We start from the raw sequence: 7,520 nt of genomic DNA on the forward strand, positions 1-7,520 counted from the left end.
TTATTATTCAATAACCATTTTGTAAAATGGATATAATTTGGTGACTTTAAAAACATTTAACCTTATAGAATCAAAGAATCTGAGTATTATTTTCCATGGAATTCCCTCATTAGCAAGTTGACAAGATTTGGAGGAATCAGTAGATTCATATAGATGGGACAGAAAGCATGTTTGATGAGGCAATATGCATGAAACCCCCAATTTCTCATTCATTTTTTGTCCCACTAAATTATGAACTTCCACACTATATAATATGTAGTTGCTAGCTAAAATAGCAACTCACAATTAAATTCCAAATAAAATATTATTCAATTATAATTACAAATTTATAAACCCTGACTTTGCATGAAGCTTTATATGACATCTTTTATCTCAACAGTGAGTGACTGTGATCCTCATTAATTTCGCAAACAGACAGTCTATTTCAGTGAAGAAAGTGACTTAACATAAATGTAAATGAAATTAACCTCCTCTTTCAATGCATGATTTTGACACTTAATTCCTGTTATTTTCAAGATCTTGCAGTTTCTGTTATTTTTTATCTTATATCAGAAACAACTAGTAAAACTTAAACTCGAAAATTAGAAAAAAATGCTGCCACATCCTTGTATAGGACTAAAATTGGTACATATCTAATTATCTTTATAATTAATTATCCCACTTTTTTTTCCTTACTTGGGGTGGCCTTAATGATGTATCATCACCATGACCAATTTATTTTGTAGAGAAAGAAGAAAAATTAGTTGATGACCCGAAAAGTTTAAAAATCAAAATTAAAGAGACAATTGAAGGAAAAGAAATATCAAGTACTGAATAGAAACATAACCGAAAATTACGGATAATTAGCGGTTAGAACTTAGAAGACAGACTTTTCATCTTATCCTTGTAGTATCCCTCTAAAAGAATAGTTTCAAATTCTCATTATAATTATAAATATGCAAAATGTTTTTATATATCCACGACTATAGTTTATACGTACTATGATTTTAAAATTGTGTTAGTTTGATATATCATTTATTCGATAATATACCCATTATTTCCTTGAGAGAGTCAAAACATCACCGTTTTAAAATGTTTTATATTGTTATTTAAGAAAATTAATCATGTTTCGATGACACGTAGTGAATAAATAAGGGATCGAGGTGACATGATTTTGAAAATGTGATAATTTAGCTTAGTTGTGGATATATAAGAATATTTTGTCTTATAAATAGTATTGAGGGTGTATGGGTATCAAAATTTTAAATTTTTTTTTCTTTCTTAGTTGCATATATTTTGTTTGAACAAAGGATCAACGCGCCCCCTAAACTTGTAACACGGAGTCATCTAACCCAATTTATACTTTTTTGAGCAATTAACCCCAAAACTCTTCAATTTTGGGTCAAACAACTCATAATTATATTTTTAAAATGTGTAAAATATAAAGCGGAGGCGATAGATACAAAAAGGTAATTAGATATTTCCCTAATTGTTGCGATATAATTATTCTAAATCTATTTTTTAAAATAAAAATATAAATTATGGGGTTATTTGACCCAAAAATGAAGAGTTTTGGGGTTAGTTGCTCAAAAAAGTATAAATTGGGTTAGATGACCCCGTCTCACAAGTTTAGGGGGCGCGTTGACCCTTTGCTCTATTTTGTTTTAATTAAAGGGTGACAGTCTCTATCTGCGAGAATGAAGTTATTAAAGCATGAAAATGAGAGCGCCAAACCCTAGAAATGTAGATGAAGATAAATGCGTGCAGTGACTCAATAATACAAAAGCTACGCAGCAGACAAAAGTTGAACTACTACTACTCCCTCTTATTGTGATCTAAGCCCAACGCAAATGCTTCCGTCTCTTTCTCCTTAATCGCTCTCTCACGCGCAACCAAAACACTCGCATAGATTTGCGTGCACATTTGCCGACATTAATCTACACTTCAACTAGTAAGCTTGTTTTGCTAAATTAATCTTCAATCTTGCTCTAAACTAACTAATAACTCTATATAGATACCCAAGTATATATATATATATATTAACAATGGATCATTTCACCTCCGAATTTGGCACGAAATATCATATATATATCCAAGTTTGTAAAAGTGGATCAAACAAATCCAAAACTTGACAAATCGTATAAAAAAACGTCCTTAAGAGAGTGGAAATACCACCCTCTAAATTTTACAAAATCGGATCAATTTACCCCTCATTTTCACCGGAAAGCGACGCACCTGTCGAAAGCGCTGCACTTGTCGGAAACCGCCGTGGATTCCGATACCAACGCCAGATATTTTTTCCCACACTGGATACCATTGACCACTGCCGGAAAATAAAATCTGGTTGGAAGAAGAGCAACGCTGGGGACTGCTTTTCATCGTGAAGAGCAGATCCATATGGGTTTGCTCTTCCCCTGAACTAACCCAGGTGGGTCTGTCGGAGACGGTGGAAAAAATATTCCGGTTGCCGGAATTCTTTTTCTGGCTATGGTGGTTGGTTAATTGTTTTATATTCAAAAATTTGGAAAAACAAAGTTTAGAAATTTTCAAATATTAATTTGAAGAGTTGAAAAAGATAAGAGTTATTTTAGACTTTTTATTATAGAGAGTGTGTTTCAATCTATTTTCGATTTTTTTTTGATAATTAGGGAGGAAAAACATTTGTGGGAAAAATTAAAGTCACGATCTTGACAATTTGTTGTCCATTATTTATATCATTTGAATTACAGCTCATAAATTTCAATTCGTTAAAATAAAAAAATGACAAAAAGATGACTATGCAATTAAAGCAATATAAAAATAGAGATTGTCCGTCAGTAAAACCAAATCATTAGAGTAAATATAAAAAACAATGTCCGTCCAAGTGTTTGTAATTTGAGAGAGAGGATGAGAGGAAGGAGGCAAATAGAAAACGAGTTGGGCTACTCGTGAGTTACTTGAGATTGGCTCGAAAAATTCGAGCCGAGCTCGATTATCAATTACTGGGGCTAATGAGGCTCGCGAGCCTAAACGGGTCTAAACGACCTTAATATAAAATAATAATAATAATTTTACTATCACTATATTAATTTTTTACACCTCTAAATTTGAATATGCATCATAAAAATTGGTTAAATTATATTAGATATAGTGAAAAATAATTTAAATACATCAAATTTGATTTTTTATATTTTTATTAAATTCAACTCGAGTTTGAGTAGCTCGAATGTTGTTCGAGTTCGAGCTCGAGTATAAAAATTTAAGCCTGTTTGAGCTCGAGCTCGAGCTCAAACTTGGCCTAAACCGGATTCGGCTCAGACCGTTTAAACCCCTAGTGGCAGAGAAAAAAATACATATGAATTTGGATTTTTAGCAATCTCTACTCAATTTGAATGAATAAAAGGTCAGCGCGTTTGCAGGATTTGTAACACAGAGTCATCAAATTTAATATCTATTTCTTTTTAACAACTAACCCCAAAACTCTTTATTTTTAGGTCAAATTATCCCATAATTGTATTTTTAAACGCGTAAAATACAAATCGGGGGTGAGGGATGCGAATTTTTTTTAGAAAATTTCCTAATTATTGCGATAATATTATCTTAAATCTATTTTTTTCAATAAAAATATAAATTATCGGCTAATCTAGCCCAAAAATTTGGGGCTAATTGCTAAAAAAAATATAAATGAAAATAAATGACCCCGTGTCACGAGTTCAAAGCGCGCGTTCACCCTTTGTTCCAATTTGAATCAATTGGAGTTCTGAATTTTTATTTTCATTATATTGACCTGCTTCATTATGTAGCAGCCGGATTTTTCCATATCATATTTATTCATACATCAATAGTGGATATTATATTTTTACGGTTACAAAACTTCTTGTTTTATTTTATGTGTAAGAATAAATTTGTGTTATTTTGTCATGTGATAATTTGATACTTAGCGGAATATTGCCCGAGTTTATACCATTTGAATTTCATTGCTATATACACTCAATTAGGTCCGAAATCACTAAAAAAAATTATTGCTTCTTGTAATTATAAAAATTAATTTCTAAACTGAGACAAATTAATGTTTCATAACCTAAGTTACAATAAGAAATTTACACAATTCATCAAAAAAAAACAAAAAATTTACGCAAATTGATCATGAAACTATAGTTAAATTGTTTAGTATGGATGAGGGAATGATCCCAGGGTGCCCCAAAATTTTCGGTTTTGGCTATTTAGAAAAATCAAACAACAGTAAACACGTTGTAAATGTGTAATTTGCATTTGTATCTATAAGGAAAAAACCGCCCCTAACACATGTAGGAGGAAAAAATTATTGCATGCAACCGTTATGCCACATCATTCGTGCAACAAACCAATGGTGCGTTATACTCAGGTGGAAAAATGAATAATAAAAAAATTAAATAATAATTAAAAGATTTTCTATTGCAAATGTTCATTGGCTTGTTGTAAATATAATATGATACAATCAATGCATGAGATAAACACTCTATAGAAAGAGGTTTGGAGCCGCCCCTGCAAAAAAATACATTTTTCTTATTTTTTCCTAAATGATCCTGATAGGTAGCAGGAGCAAATAGAAATTGTGATTATAGCAGACATTTAGGTTGAAACAATTACTCGTTGATCAGAAACTTTTAAGTAAATGCATATATATTACTACTGTCATGAATCCAGAACAGCAGTATTAATTGGAGAATTGAAGATGTGTTTATGATGTTCTTACTATTTAAAGAAATTCAAATATTTTCACCTTATTACATATTTGACTAAAAAAATTAATTTTGAAAATTATAGCCGATCTGACTAACTATACAATTTGATATGTATTTTAGTTTCACAAAAAAATGGATATATACTTTTATCACTTTCAATGATTAATTAAGAAAAATTATACATACAAATTTTAAAAAAAATCACTTTAATTTCATAATTTTATATGTATAATTTGTATAAATATATTTTTTAACGCGTCATCATGTCAATTAAGTAATTTTTGAAAATGCATTTCCTATTAAAATTAGGGTTAATTACTATGTATGGCTATATATGTTTCATGAAATAGTCGGAATAGAATAGATATTCCGTATAAAATAAATATTCATTTCTTTAGTTCATGGAATAGTAACTCGTATACATATTGTTATTCCGTAATTTTGTTGAATAACTATTTTCAAAATGTACAGAATAGTTATTCCATTACTCGTGGAGTATTTATTCTATTACGATCATATTTGGTTCATGGAATAGAATAACATGTAATAGGAAATGAAATAGTCATTCTTTATTATTTGAAAGGAGTATTTATTCCACAAAATCATGTAATAGCAATTCTATAGAATAATTACCCTTGAACCAAAGCAAACAATAGTCATTTTATACGGAATAGTTATTCCATTCCGCACTTATTCTATGAACCAAACATACTATTTTATTCTACACTATTCCATTCCATGAACCAAATATAGACTTATGAGTTTATGTTTGAATTACTGTTTCACTATTATCTTTTTAACATTTTGATTCTCTTTAACTAACACCCCCATATAAGAGAGGTATCCGGTTTTATTAAACATAAAACTCAAGAGAGATAGTAATTTTTTAAAATTGACAATGAAACGGTAGTCCGAATCAAATTCATGGAAATAATAGTGATCAACCCTTAAAATTACTGACAATCTTTAAAGGCCTAATACCTCAAAATACTCCGATCTTTTAGCCCCTTTTCAATTCTACTATGACGTTGAAAACTGGTCAATTTTACCTTATTTTGCTCGTTTCAATTTTTAAAATTGACCAGATTCCAAAGGACCTAAAAGGTCAGGATTTTTTGAGGCATTAGACCATTTTCAAATTAGGTTATAATACCATAAAAAGTTAAAAATATTTGAAAGTGGTGCCCATTGTCCCAAATTAATGTATTAAAGAGATGAATTTGATGGTCCATAGTTTAGTAGTATATGTAGTCAAACAATGACAATTTGAGTATCTAGGCCTGGAAATTTTTTTTAACCGTCTGCGAGCAGACATTCTAATCCTACATTCACATAATTGTCTGTTTTCTGGAATGCTTTTATTGTTTTTTACCCTTTGATCATAATTGACTTTTACCTCCAACTGTTTCCTTTCTGTCCTTCACAGGATTTAACCTAAGTTTAACCTCTGTTGCACTTGATGAAATAATGATTTCAGTATATACATCTCTGGGGTTCTTCAACTTCAATTTAATCATTTGCATTTGATGACCAAACATTTAAAATGTGGCCGGAGGTGGTTGCACATAGAGTTTAGAATTTAACATTTTAGCAAAGAAAAATTACAATTTTAAATATTTTTACAATTGTTTTAATTTTTTGCACAATCATTAACCTGAAATAAGTCGATCCTTATTTTTCGAAAAAAATAAGCAGGCTCACAAAGTTAAGCAGAAAAATCAGGCCAGCAAAGTTCAAAGCAGAAAATCATGCCAAGAAAATCAAATGATGTTTCAGACATCATTTGAATCATCCACCTCCAACTGCAATGCATTTGGATTTTATACACATACATGAACATTCCGAACAAAAAACATACGAAATTCATATCCGACAACTATCTTTATTGATATTAATAGCCAGAGTCATTAGAGTGGAGGAGAACCAAGATTAACATTTTGATAATTAACAGCATCAGCATCTCTTCAGACTGCCAAAAGGAAGGCCAAAGCATGTAGAATTTTCAACAAACCTGCATGAAGCCAACAGTTTTTTTTATCAGTAATAATGGGTTAAACACTAATAATCTCATCATGAAATTCATAAATTCTAAATCATTAGTAAATCTTAGGGCAGTTATAAAAGATCAACTTTACAGTCTGAGATTCATAACTGAGGAATCTAAAAAATATCCTACCCAAGGAAATAGAAAGGCTGCAAGCAAGTGCGCAGAAATTAAAATAACATGATAGTATGATAAGTCTGCTGAAATTCTATGTTGCACAAAAACTTGTCGTAGTCTAACATTTTGGAGTTTCGTTTCCGTTTTCAGAAGTGTTTTGAAACTCCAAAACTTTAAAACTTATAACCTACTTCGTGAACAAATATTGTTACGCAATTTCCCGTTACTGTGCAACATAGATGGTTTAAAAATGAAAAATTAAGCAGTAAAAGTAAATCATATTATAGTTCTCCCATTACTTGGCATAGGAAAAAGAAAAGTGAGTCAAGACTGCAGGCATTTGATGAGAATGTGTATGCATAACAGGAAAAATATATATCCTAAACAAGAACTAGAAATCAAATCAGAGCATGGTCTCTGCAAAGCAAATATGTCTGCAATCAACAACAGAAGGTAGTCATAGCCCAAGAATGTCTGACTTGACCAGTTGACATTTAAATCATTAACCCAAGAGCAGATGGAATAGCAAGGTGAGAGACCCTTTACATGCTATAGGATTATAAATGGGTATGGATTATTAAAAAAAGCCCTTCAGACTTCAATATCAATGCCATGCAATTACAACTCATCTTTGTCAGAAACAATCACATACTCGCATACCAATTATGTAACTTTCA

The sequence above is a fragment of the Mercurialis annua genome, linkage group LG3 (genome assembly GCF_937616625.2).
Source record: "Mercurialis annua linkage group LG3, ddMerAnnu1.2, whole genome shotgun sequence".
Classification (NCBI taxonomy): domain Eukaryota; kingdom Viridiplantae; phylum Streptophyta; class Magnoliopsida; order Malpighiales; family Euphorbiaceae; genus Mercurialis; species Mercurialis annua.